Genomic DNA, 14,445 nt, shown 5'->3' on the forward strand with positions numbered 1-14,445 from the left:
GGCTACGAAACTTTTGGCACTTTTTTGTGTCTGGCTACATTTCGGCTACAACTTCTCTAGCTTTTGGCTACGCCGCCTCGTCGGACCTGGCAACATTGTTTGAAATCAGGCGTACAGCATACAGCTCAGCACTCGTCTTCAAAAGAAAAACCACAAAACAAGCATCAAAACCACATGATCGATGATAAGGCGCGTGTGAACAATGGGAATGCCCTCCGACGCGTTCCAGTAAATATTAGGTCTGCAGGTGCTTCGAAAGGGGTTGACGTCATTCAAATCCCTCGTGTGAAATGCAAACTGTATAATGTATGCTAATGAAGTCTGCGAATAATGCGAAGCACCTTCCTTCTGCCGCGTGTGTTTCCCGGTAAAGGTTACGGTTGCGTAAGGTACTCCGAGTGGAAAAGTACCCATCAGCATAGACATCGCGTAGTGACGTCACCACGGTATAGCAACTTATTCAGTTCATTCCAGGCTACCATGGGTAGACCACGGAAAATAAGGACGCCAGAAGAACAGCGTGAATATAATGTATTGTGAAGTAATTAAGGGTGTGGTTAAGTACATTTCACTTGTCTCTGGTTTCACTCTTTGTAGAGCCACGTGTGTGAATTCAAGTGACGTCACAATGCGTAATCGCTTTGGGTGTCGTTTACAGCTTTGCTGTCCAACCACCTTCACAGCGTGGATTGGAGCCACGGTTTTTTTTTTCCTACTGCGCTTAGGACGTGGGGAAGCTGAGGACGTGGTTGCGGTAATGACATTTTCAGCAGATGGCGATTAACCTTGCGAAAATGAATATTCAATCAACGTGCGCACCGACGTTTGCAACGCAAGAGGTCATTGCACATACGCAAGTGACTTTAAAGGAAGGCATATTTAAACGAAATACGAATTCAATTATTTGCCAATAGATGACGAAGTATTCCCGTATGACCTGAACATGCTTAAGGTTCTACACTGTGTAGAGCGCTCTAGAATGGCGGGCTACTACTGTGACCCGGATGCCCGACCCGCGCGTGTATACTTCCGTGAATATATTCAGCGGTGTGCAGAAGTCCCAACAGCATGTTCCGGAGCGGATGTCCTGGGTATAACCTGTGACAGTACTGAAGAAATTTTAATAAGACAACGTCGTGCTACAGTAGCGGACAGAAACGAATGTATATATTGCTGTTTTCTTTCAACAGCGAAGCTGTTTAAGCTGGAAGTAGTCCGGTGGTGTATACGCCCGAAATGTGGGCAGATCCTGGAGGTGTTGCAGAAAGGGTCCAAGCGCAATGGACCATACCCCTGTAAACTAGCGAAGCTGTTAGGGCTCGAGAGCTGCAGCTTCGATCTGAACAAGCGGCGCCGCCTGCAACGCATAGCGCTACTAACAAGTCGTTGCTGAGCGCCAGTGTGTGCGCGCGAACGCACGGCACCTCGAAAGAACGACGCAGAGTCGCGGTCAAAAAAAGAGTGGAACTGTGTACTGTTGCGTGTACGGCTACAACAACAGCTACAGAAACACCGCCGGTAAGTTCCCAAAGATAAAATTTTGTGAATTTCCTGGGACCTTTTACGCGAAGGAGCGACGGGAGCACATGGATCCGGGTCGTGCGTGGGGTGATGTCAACAAAGACGCTGTTCAATTGTTTAGTGTTTTTTTTTGCAATCACTGGAAATTTGCTCATCGCGGTCATGAACTTTGTCCTTTTTAGCGCCGTAGCGGGCCTTTGGCTGCCTGTGAAGAACCGAACACTGCCAGGGCTGCCGCGTGTTTACACCACCCTCGGCATCCAGCCCCAAATGTGCCGCTCTCTCCCACAATGTGCCTTGGGCGTGAAGACAACTGAGTAATAAAAAACGAAAGAATGAGTGAGAGCGAACGAAATAACGATCGTTTTGCTTACCTGAAGCCGCACGTCGTAGTCGACGTTTTTCATTTGCGCGACACATCTACCGACAACGTCGGAGGGGACCGCTGCACTCATAATTTCTTCTCTAGCGCCGTAAACTTGATTGCTGGCGTTTAAGATCATTGCCGCGGAGCAAACTACTTCGTTTGAAATACTGTTCCACGCTTTCAATTCTGCGAAATCCTAAAAATAAAACGCGCTGCTGGTCTTGCACGGCCATTGGTCCCGTAGGCCGGCGTTGCAATTGGCAGAAGCGGGAAGAGCGCCTGCATCAAGTCGCGACGTCTTTACGCGCACGGCCACTACTCGCAGGCGCTGGTTGTTCTAGCGCCGCAGCGCCACCATACCAGCTCTCGAGCCCATTAAGCTCGAGGATGGTCAGTCGAGTGTACGCCGCAAAATCTCCGCCTGGCGAATACGTCACCATGCGTCGCCTAGCAACGCTTCGCCCCAGTTGCGCCGACCACGCCGAGCCTTACCACAGAAGGAGGAAAAAATTTGATTCAAAATTTCAGACAGTAGATCTGAAGGCCTTGGCCTCTAGGTGGCCTCGGTTGAGGGGACCTGCAGAGCCCAGGTCGTGAGGTTTTCTTGGATGGTCTTGTCTTCTGACCTTAAGAGGGCCTCCCAGGCTTCCTTCGAGGGAGCTGGCAGTAGTTTTTTCGGAGAGGGCTTGCTTGTCAGAGCATCCCCATAAGATATGATTTTGGGTGGTGCGCTGGTTCTGGCCGCAATTTCGACAAATTGGGTCCACCTGTCCGCACGTAATATATGCCAATCTGTGTGGGCAGGGGAAAGAGTCAGTTTGTATCTGACGTAAAATCGTGGCCTGTTCCCTGGATAGCTCCTAATTAGGAACTGGTTAGATAATCCTAACCTCTTTCAAAAATCTGGTAAGTTCATAAAATGTGGTCACTGGCTCGCTCCAGAAGTCCACTGAGTCTGAGGAGCACCCCGCCCGGTTGGGTAAGCCTCGGGCTGTTTGGTGCGCTGCCTCGTTCCCGGCATTTCCCGAGTGAGCAGGGGCCCATACTAGTTCTGTGGTGCGGTCGGTTTGGAGATAGTTGATGATAATATTCGAATGTGTGCCTACGCATCTCTTAGCGTAATTTGTGACGGCACGCTTGGAATCACTTATGATTTTTTTTTTTTGGTTTGAGAGTGAGTGCTAGCGCTATGGCCGCCTCCTCTGCTTCTAGGGTGGAGGGTGATCTTACGGATGCCGCAGTTCGGACGGTGCCGTCTCTAGTCACCGCACAGATGATGTAATTTTGGGGGCACTGTTTGGCCGCATCTACATAGACCACTTCTGTGTCATGTTTAAGTTTTTCCTCAAATGCCTCGGCCCTTGCTTTGCGTCTATGATCATGTCTATCGGCCAGTATGTGTTTGGGCAAGGGGCGCACCAGTAAGTGTCTTACACGTGAGCCGTGACGTCATCGCTCGTCGCATCGCTTTGCCGAGCCATGACGTCACCGCGCCGTGCGGAGTGCTTGCCGCGGCTGCGCAGAGGCGGAGCTAAGCCGTGACGTCACTGTGCCGACCCACGGGATAGATAGCTCCGCGTCGTCGCCGCGGCGACACAAAAGCCCAGGCGTCTCCGCGCCGAGCACATTGCCGCGAAGGTGGGGTGGCCGATGATGATGATGATGCACTTTATTAAAATAAAAAGTAAGAGTAGCCGTGTGGAGACGGTCCCTCAGTCCAGGGTCCCGCCGATAACGCCTTTCATAGCTGCAGCGATGAAGGTTGCCAAGTACCGCTGAGCCAGCAATGATGCTTCGAGAGTCAACCAAGCAGCCGTAGAGGTAGGGGATAGGTTGGTGGATGTTGGGGGGGAAGGGTGGAGAAGGGTAGGGAGGAGGGCAGGACCACAGTTTGTGAGAGCCATTGCGATGACCGCCACACCTGTGACATCGCGGAGGTGGCTCTTCCGCGAATGCGCGAAGGAGATGTATAGGTGTCGGAGACAGAAGAGAGCGCGTGTCGGATGAGGACGCCGTGTGCGCGAGATAGACAAGAGTTTTAAAGGCGGTAACGCGCGGCGGGCGAGTCGATAGGGCAGGGGAGAAATGGGAGGAGGTCGGGAATCATGTGAGCTTGTCCCGGGGAAGTCGGGACAAGCTCACGACTCAATGTTGCAGGAACTTGCTCGCACGTGCTGTGGCGCTCGCATGTACAATTACGTTCGCTCGTTCCTACGCGGTCGCTCCTACTCCCTACGATTCGCCGATGCCCCGACATCATCCGTATATTCGCACCCTCAGCGCAGTATACCGCAAGGCTCAGTTCTTTCTCCTCTGCTCTTCAACCTACAGAACCTTCAACCTTCAGAACCTTCAACCAACAGAAGAGATTACCTTGGCTCACCGTCGCAATCAGGAACTTCGCCTGAGCACCACCACTCAGGGACGCCACATCCTGGCCTATGTCGGCTGGCGAAGAGTGTCACAGGCGAGCCGGTTAGCCCGTTCGTTCCCCGACAGTCCCGCGTGGGCAGGTACCCACACGATTTCAACTTGTGTACTAAGACTACTTTGGAGAATGTGTGCCAGTAGGTTAGGAAGTTCCCCGCGTAATAAGGAGCGACAGGCAGCCATGGAGTCTGTGAAAATGTAGGTAGGTGCGGGGTGTTGGGGGGAAGATAGCGGCAAGCAGCTACTATCGCATGTAGTTCAGCAAGTGCGGGATCTCTAATCGAGTGAACTTTTCTATGGAGAATAGCATAGCTGCCCGAAATAACCACTATGGCAGAGCCGAGTGAGGAGACGCTAGCGTCCGTGTAGTAGAAATGACGGCTTGGATGAGTGCGGATGAAATGCTGAAAATAGCGGATTCTAGCCGCGCGGCGTTGTGCGTGTATACAGGTATTCATGTTGCGAGGTAATGGCGCGATGCGTAGAAGTGCCGCGCAGGTGACGAAAGTGCCGTAGATGTGGTGGAGGGGGACGTGGAGACAGAGAAGGCGACATAGGCCAGGATGTGGCGTCTCTGAGTGGTGGTGCTCAGGCGAAGTTCCTGATTGCGAAGGTGAGCCAAGGTAATCTTTTCTGTAGTGTTGTGGACGCCCAGCTAAGCTAGGCGGTGGTTGCTAGCACTGATTGGAAGGCCCAAAGCGATTTTTGTTGCTTTGCGTACGAGTGCGTCAAGGTGATTAAGGTCCTGTTGGCGAAGAGTTAAATAAGGGAGCTGGTAGCGATAGCAAGATAGAAGGAGTGCGTCACGAAGACGAAGAAGTTCAGATTCACGTAGGCCCCTAACCTGGTTAGTGAGGCGATGCATTAAGTGTAGAGTTTGTTCCCCTTGCTAGAGAATGTGCCGGATTGCGGAAGAGGCTCCGCCATCGGCTTGGATATGGAGGCCGAGAAATTTTATTGGTTTTACTAGAGGAATGGGATGACGATCCAGTAGTAGTGCTAGGGGAGGGGGTTGCCATCGCAGGTGGTGGACAAGGACGAGAGCAGATTTAGCGGGTGAGCAAGAAAGCCCGATTATTTTGGCGGCAGCCGAAGCGGTAGCAAGGGCGTCCTGTAGGCAGTCTTGTATGTATCCCAGTGAACCTAGATAAGACCAGATGGTTATGTCATCTGCATAGATAGTATAGCGCATGGAAGTTAACGGTTCGAGGGCGCGGTGAACGACGCTCATGGCGAGGTTGAAGAGCAGAGGAGAAAGAACTGAGCCTTGCGGTATACTGCGCTGAGGGTGCGAATATACGGATGAGGTCGGGGCATCGGCGAATCGTAGGGAGTAGGAGCGACCACGTAGGAACGAGTGAACGTAATTGTACATGCGAGCGCCACAGCACGTGCGAGCAAGTTCCTGCAACATTGAGTCGTGTGTCACGTTGTCGAAGGCTTTTGAAAGGTACAGAGCTAGTATAGCGCGCAGTTGCGAGGTGCTAGGGCCAGAGAGAATGTCATGTGGGCTTTGTAAAAACGCATCTTGCGTGGAGATGTGTTCACGATAGGCTATGAGAGTTGGAGGTAAGTAAGATGTATTCTCTAAGAAACGCTGAAGACGGCGAAGTGCTAAGTGCTCCACGAGCTTACCGATGCAGGAGGTGAGGGAGGTAAGTCGAAGGGATGCAAGCGCGGGTGGTTTCCCTGGTTTGGGTATGAAAATGATTTCAGCATGCTTCCATGCAGAAGGAAGGTCCCCAGTATTCCAGGCATTATTCATAACAGAGTGTAGGAAGTCATAATCCGAGTCAGCGAGATTGCGAAGGTGACGATTGGAGACTTTGTCCTGACCCGGACAGGTATTGCGTTGGAGGGCTGAAACAGCTGCTCGGAGTTCATGAAGAGTGAAAGGATCCGAAAGATCGAGATTGATTGAAGGGGGTCCTGTGTTCTCTGGGTACGTTAGTTTATTGTACGGGGCAATGTAGGTGTCCCGGGGATCTTGATAGAGTGCTTCCACTGTGTCATAAGAGTCGAGGATCTTACGTAAAGCGTGCTGGCTGCTCGTGCGTGTGGCCGCAGGATTAAGAAGGGCGCGAAGAAGACGCCATGCAGAGCCGAGGTGCATGGTAGTGGCTAGACGGTCACAAATGTGGAGCCAGCTCTCTCGCGTAAGTGTGTCGCAATAATCGGCGATTTCTTCATCAAGCCGGTTAATTCGAGCACATAGACGGCGGTTGCTTTTTTGCGGCGCCATCGTTTCAGAAGGCCTCGTCGAGCGTCCCAAAGATGGAGTAGGCGCTGATCGGGTGGTGTATCTGACGCGCTGGTCTGAGTCGATGTGGTGTGATCGTGAACACAAGTGTGAAGCGCGTCAACCCATTCCTGTAGTGTGGAGGCAGCGGGGGCATCCTGACGCACCTGTCTCACCCGGGACCAGTTCGTAATGCGTGTGGAATCGCTACGGCGCTTGAATGCTGTGGTATGTAGCGTGGTGATGATAAGAGTGTGGTCGCTTGTGAGCGTGTCGTGGGTGTTGTTCCACGTTGCCGTCATAGGACCCCGTATAAACGTTAGATCTGGTGTTGTGTCCCGTTGAACAGAGTTGCATGGCGCGTGGCAGAATCTGGGTCGTTAAGTAAAAGAAAGGAATGATCGCGGAAAGTTTTGAGAAGGTGAGTGCCTTTAGGGGTGTTATTTCGGTAGCCCCAGGCTGTGTGCGGAGCGTTAAAATCACCTCCGACGAGATGAGAAAAGAGGCGAATAGGGTGTAGGCGAAAGGCGTCATCAAGGTTTGTGCTGGATGCACGAGGGGGGCAATAGACGTTAGTGAGGAAGACGCAAGGGGTAGGAGAGGTTACGGAGGATGTGGAAATAAGGCAAATTGTGAGATAGGATGGAGTGTCCGCTACTTCGATCGCTGTGAGGTCTTTACGTACATAGGTGAGGTGAGTAGGGTGAGAGCCAAAACAGTGTATCCATGCAGGGAGAGTAATAAGTTGAGCGGGTTCTTGGAGAAATATGATGTCAGGTGGCGAGGTGTGTGCGGCATTGTACTGCAGGAGGAGCGCTCGCGTGCGCGCGAGCCCCCTTCAGTTCCACTGCCACACGATTAAATCGGACGCCATTGTGGAGAACGCAAATTTAGAATTCGTCCGGCTGAACTTCAGATGCTGTGCAGCAACGACTACGCGAGCGCCGGGGCTACGGGAGCGACGCGGATGATCCATGTCACCGAAGAATTGTGCCAGACGATCGTCCAGCGCTTCGCGGATGAGGGTGGCAAGAGTTCTGGAGATGTGGTGGACAGAGGCCGATGCCGCTTCGACCCTAGACAGTGTGGTTTCAAAGCGCTGTTATAAAGAGTTGTGTCGGTCCAAGACTTCCGTGAGAGGGGGTGGCCGAAGAAGAGCGTCACTCCCGAAGAAGAGGAAGCGCAGTGCGAATGCCGCCACGCCGCTACTAGAGAGCGATTGAGACGACTTCGGTCCGATCCCGAGTACCGCGGCGGCGAAACGTCGGCGATTCGCAGAAGACCCGGAGTTACGAGCCCGCGAAACCGAGCAAAAGCGTTTGAGCGTCCATATACTTTAATGACCGAGTGTTCGTTGCTCCTTGGGCTGTCGATGATTCCGGGGTGATCTCGCGCAAAACCTGGCCGAGTATCGAAGCATATACTCGAAAAAACTTGGCTGAACCGCGATAAAAGTAGGTGTGGTCGCCAGCTTCGCTGTTTGCGCAGTTTTCGCACCACCAGTGTGAAGCTGCCCCTAATTTTGTATAGTGTTTGTGGACTTTGTGTTGTTATATGACGAGGACTGGCAACGAAAAAAAATATAAAAAAGCAGCCGTGGCTTCAGGGAAGCGTGCTCGTCACGCTTCCCGGAGGCCCGTGTTCGGTTTCCACCCAGACCGCAATGTATCAAATTTTATCAAATTAGTGGCTTTCAAGCCACTAATTTACTGCTTTTACAGGAACCTCCCTGAGAAATGTGACATCAATCCGAGTATTTCTTTACGGTGTCGGCCATTTTTCTTCACGGCGCCGTTTCGCCAATGTCGCCGCCAAGGGCACCGCCAACATAGGCACCTAAGGCGTTCGCCCTAACAGAAGATCGGCTCACTCAAGAGGCCACGTTTCTACAAGAAAGCTCGCTTTCGTGCATAGCGTTTGCAGGCAGTGTTTCCCGGTAAACATTACCGTTACATAAGCTGCAGCTGTAGGGAAGCGTGAGAAGCAGTCAGGGATCTTTGAATGATAACGCGTTAAACTCTTAAAGGCGACGCTTAAGCGTCCTCCAAATTTTTGTTAAATTTTGGTGCATGATAGTTGGGATGCCCTGTATACGAAAAGCTAGGGACGTCACTCCCCACGTCGCATGCTGCCGTTGCCGCACCAGCTTGAGCAACAATAATATTTACCGAGAAACGTATGCGGAGAGGGCTACGTGCTTCGCATTGTTATCAGGAGCGCCTTATTATCAATTACGTGGTTCGGATGCTTGTTTTGAGCTTGTTCTTTATTGGAACGTATGCTGTTTTGTATGTTGTATGCGTGATTCCAAAGAATGTATGCATTGTTTTCTTCACTTTGCTGAGTGCTTGTAGCCTGTGCCTTACGAGGTTATGAGGCATTGAATTTTTTGCTTGCTTACGGGGGTATGAGCGATTGCTCTGCCCTACACTGCCGCCGGGATCTGGCCACCATTGTTTTCTGTCGACGTTATGCCACGAAGAAACCCCGGGATCCTAGCCATAGACAGCTTCGCTGTAAGAAGCGGCGGGACGATCGGACTGGCGAGGGCCTTGCTCGCCGGCCCCACCCCGCCGGGTCTGCCACGTGGCCATGACGTATACGCTAGCGACGCAGTGATTGGCTGCGGTCGTCGTCCTACCGACGCGGCAGGCGTGCAATTAACCACAGTCAGCAAGTTTGTCGCATGTGCCGTGTGCGATCCGCCGCCGCATGCGGCGGAACCTGTTGAGAATGTTGAATGCGGCTGCTGATGCGTGGATTGTCGTAGGAGGACATGTCACGATCGCGTTCTTCACGTTCCGAGGTCTACAAACGGTACAATGCTTTCGCATTCCCACACGTAAGCAGTCTCTGCCGATGTTTTTTTTTTTCTTTTTGGCTGCACTCGCAACACTGTCCTAAGTAAAACTCGCTTCACGGCAAACTCGCGCATCGCAACGTTCGGGTGATGGCTACCGACCTGCTTAATAAACACGTAGAAACACCGGCACAACATTCCATTTAGGTGTTGTATAAAGGAACTCCGTAAGAAAGAATGGTAAACACTTCGGGTGCGAGACTCACTGCGGACACGCCGTGCGCATATATTTGTCTCGTTCGCTGGCCACGCCACAAAGGACAAGCTGACTGAGAAAAAGTAGGAGCGCCGAATCGACGTCTTCATTAGCGCCACCATTACCACCTCGTCGGCATGTGTCGGCAGGCTGCAGCTCTGCGCCAATTCGTCACGACGCCTAAAGTGGGCGCCGATTTTATCAACACCCCAGCATCTTGCAGTTTGAAGCATCGTTAGCACTTCACCACCAACGTGCTCACCATTTACGCACACGCGTAGAGGAGGGGCGGAAGCAACGCTGTGCCCCCACGTGGGAACGCCTCTCACCGACACGCCCTCGAAGGAGTAGGAACACGGCGCTTGCTAGCAAAAGCACTATTGATGAAGTAAACAATAACGCCGGAACGCCTGCAAAGCTGTTTTTCGCTTGGGCGGAAGCTGAACATCGCGAGCTGCGTCTCGACAGCCGCAAGCCATGCAGAGACGGGTGAATGCCAGTTTGATCGATAGAGACACGAAGGCGCGGTGGGATACTGCCGAGGGCCGGTTCTCTTCGGCACTCGACAAAGCATTCGGTTCTCGCCTTGCGTGGACAAAAAAAAAAAAAAAAAAGAAGTGGGAAACGGGCTTGAGTCAGCACACGGCTACCGTTATCGCTGGGTCACATCATCGCGGGAGGTGCTAATGCGCTTTTCCTGTCTGAGAACCTCGATTAGGCTTCGTCCTGGAGCGTCAGAATCACCTTTAGTCCTAATGCCCGTGAAGACGCGTCATTTGTTGCCGCATTGCCGATTACAGCGCTTCTTAAATAGACGATAGCATTCGTGCACCGAGAGATTTGGCGGCTAGAATTCGAAAAGAGCTTGTCTACTTTGTAGAGATGAAGTCACGAAAGCCCGTTAAACTGAAACAGACAGCGGCAATAAATTATATATGAACATACAGAAACAGCACTAATCCGTCATTACAGTTACGTTTACGACCCACTCCGTCAACGAAATTGCAAATGCGTGCTGAGCTTCACAGATGCTTTCCGGGTGGTTGCTATAGAAAAGCAAGTTCAATATTCATATACAGCAACATTTCCGTAAGTAGTATGTACCTTGCAACTTACTTAATCACACAAATGTTTTGTATCAGTAATACACGCTTTGTACAATAAAGGGACACTATTATTATAGTGTCCTATTATTATAAAGGGACAGCTGTATTATAGTAAATTACCGGCATCCAAAAAATTACACCATCTTCCCGTAGGGGAACCTGAGTAGTATGCGAAGCAGCCATGGAGTCGACTGAAGGTAGTTTTATCAGCTGTATAAACTTGGACATGCAGCAGCACCAGCAACGCGCAGAACTGTTGTCGACGCCGTCGGCGTTTTGCCCGCGTTCGCACCGAACGCGCGCGGCGTTGGTGACGGTTGCCGGTGCCTCTGGGGCGCCTACCGTGGCGCCTCTAACCTAAGCTGCTTCGCATTAGAGTGTTTTAGCTGAGCGCTTGCTGTCCGCACCGATCAGACCGGCATATGCTAGCAAATGCCACACAGCCGCGTAGCGGGAACGCTATTGCGCTTGCGCACAACGCTCATACCGTCAGCGGAACAAAGACCGCATCCCTCGCTTCGCTACAAAGCCGAGTGAGCGGAGCGTGACAGCGTGTCTACTTGGCTTCTTCGTCGTTTTGCAGCCGAGTTGATAACGCGTCGCTCGCGTCTCGACCAAGACGCGCTTATCAAATGCGAAATCTATGCAGTTCCCTGCAGTATCTCAGAGCGTGAAGTCTGAGCGGAGCGGAACGTAAGCGGCGCTCTGCTAAAACTGTCTATCATCGCGTGGAGCCGCAGGTGTTTTATTTTATTTATTTATTTCCAATACTGTTAGCCCTTGCGGGCTCTTACAGGGGTGGTGAAAAATAATTTTCAACAAACACGAAACGCCAGTTCCGCAATAAACAAACAATTCATTCAGCAAACAAATAATGACAATTTACGCTCAAATGATTCAGTTGTGTGCGTTTCAATAAATACACCTGCGTCAAGGCTGTTCCAATCGACTATAGTTTTCACAAGAAAGGAAAATTTGAAGGCATCAACGCGTGGCACATAGGGCATTACAGCATGAGGGTGACCTGTACGCGGGGACACTCGTCCAGGGGGACGCAAGTATAGTCTGGAGCCCAAATTAAATTTATTGTTATACAGTTGGTACAAGAATTTCAACCTGGCCATTTTTCTGCGCGTTGCAAGTTCGGGTAAACCGGCACGGGATAATAACGCAGTTACAGACTGCGTTATTTGGTAAGCATTAAAGATAAACCGTGCGGCTAGTCTTTGAATCCGTTCCAGTTTATTTATCAAGCCTACTTGGTGCGGATCCCAGACTATACATGCGTATTCCAGTGTGGGCCGTACCATTGTTTTGTACGCCTTGAGCTTTACTTCGGGTGTAGCATCTTTCAACTTTCGCCTTAAGAGATCGAGTTTGCGTTGAGCAGAACCACAAATGTTTTCAATGTGTTCGTTCCAATTCAAATTGTGCGTGATTGTGACCCCGAGATACTTAAGTGTACTAACATGTTGAAGTGGGCTATTATTTATTCTGTAAGTATAAAGCAATGGGGTTTTCTTGTTAGATACAGTCATGTAAGCTGATTTATCGAAATTAATTTTCATGTCCCTAGTAACACACCAGTCATAAATTCTTTGCAGGCATTCGTTCAACAATACTTGATCCCGGACATTCTTAACACGACAGTAAATAACGCAATCATCCGCAAATAGACGCAGTTCAATGTTAGGATGCAAGTCATTAGCAATGTCATTTACACATAATAAAAACAAAATTTGTCCTAAACCGAACCTTGTGGCAGACCAGATGAAACAGGTAAGGAGGATGATCGTTCACCTGCTATTTGAACATATATTGATTTCTATTTGTAAGGTACGCATGAATCCATTTCACAATTTGTGTATTAATTTCAAGTTTATACAATTTCTCAATAAGTTTTGTGTGACACAACCGATCAAAAGCCTTCGAAAAATCAATTGCTATAACATCAATTTGTTCCTTGTTGTTAACTGCGACGCCGAAAGCATGAGAGACCTCAAAAAAGTTGTCGCAGTTTCACCTGAAAGGCGAAGCATCAATTGCGATAGCAAATTTGTAAAGAGCTATACGGAGTAATGATATTAGCTTTATCAGCTGTATAAACTTGGACATGCAGCAGCATCGGCAACACGCAGAACTGTTGTCGACGCCATCGGCGTTTTGCCCGCGTTCGCTGAAAATGCGTGCGGCGTTGGTGACTGTTGCCGGAGCCTCTGATATAAATAGGCACTGCGTGCCGCAGCTAAACGTCGCCTCCCTTCCCTGCCCCTCCCCCACGGCCTCTCGCTCGTCGGAAGAAGGCGCGTTTGCTCTACATACATGGTGATTGTGAAGGAGAACAGAGACGCCTACTTCTGCAGCCCTTAAGCGAGCACGGCGCAGAACGCGCGTTTGTTCTCCGCCGTGCGTTCACTCCCCGTGAAAGACGCGCCCCTCGCGCCCTTTCACTCGCACATACAGCGTTCGGCGCGCGGCGACGATTTCTTCTCCAAATGACGTCATACGGAACCTCACGGCGACGGCGACGGCAGAAATCTGCTTTTGAGTGTCCATATAATTGCTATCGCAATAAAAGCTGTGTCACTGTTGACAAAGGTTGGCGAAAGCCATGCTGCTTGCTGCAGAATAAGTTGTTGTTTTCTATATATTCAACCAGATGTTTCGATATTATTTGTTTTAACATTTTGCACGTGGTGCATGCAATGGAAATTGGCCGATAGTTTTCCGCCAATAACTTATGGCCCGCTTTAAAAATAGGTCACAATGCGTATAAGGAGCCAATCTTCCGGCACACCTCCGATACGTAATGACATCGCAAAAATTCTAGACAGAAAATGTGATATCCATTCACAATAACGCCTCAAAAACTCATTCGGTATTTCATCGGGGCCACAAGATTTTTTGGTATCCAGTTTTAACAACAATGCTACAATGCCTTCTTGAGAAATTACAACATCATTTCTATCTTCACACGGAAACAAACCATCGTTCGTATTTATGGGGTGCCTATCACTGCCAGGTGTAAATACAGAGCTAAACATACTGTTACAAGCCTGTGCGATCAAAGCTGGTTTACTGCAGACGTTTCCGTCTACCTTAACTTCATTAATGTTGCACGTAAAACCAGATATGTAATTCCCGAATTTTTGAGGCGAGTTTTGCATGTAATCTACCAGCGTTGTTGAAAAAAAAGTTGTCGCAGTTTCACCTGAAAGGCGAAGCATAAATTGCGATAGCAAACTTGTAGAGAGCTGTACGGAGTAATGATATTAGCTTTATAAGCTGTATAAACTTGGACATGCAGCAGCATCGGCAACACGCAGAACTGTTGTCGACGCCATCGGCGATTTGGCCGCGTTCGCTCAAAATGCGTGCGGCGTTGGTGACTGTTGCCGGAGCCTCTCATATAAATAGGCACTGCGTGCCGCAGCTAAACGTCGCCTCCCTTCCCTCCCCCTCCCCCACGGCCTCTCGCTCGTCGGAAGAAGGCGCGTTTGCTCTACATACATGGTGATTGTGAAGGAGAACAGAGACGCCTACTTCTGCAGCCCTTAAGCGAGCACGGCGCAGAACGCGCGTTTGTTCTCCGCCGTGCGTTCACTCCCCGTGAAAGACGCGCCCCTCGCGCCCTTTCACTCGCACATACAGCGTTCGGCGACGATTTCTTCTCCAAATGACGTCATACGGAACCTCACGGCGACGGCGACGGCGACGCCGACGGCA

This window comes from Dermacentor silvarum, chromosome 9, assembly GCF_013339745.2.
Source record: "Dermacentor silvarum isolate Dsil-2018 chromosome 9, BIME_Dsil_1.4, whole genome shotgun sequence".
Lineage (NCBI taxonomy): Eukaryota > Metazoa > Arthropoda > Arachnida > Ixodida > Ixodidae > Dermacentor > Dermacentor silvarum.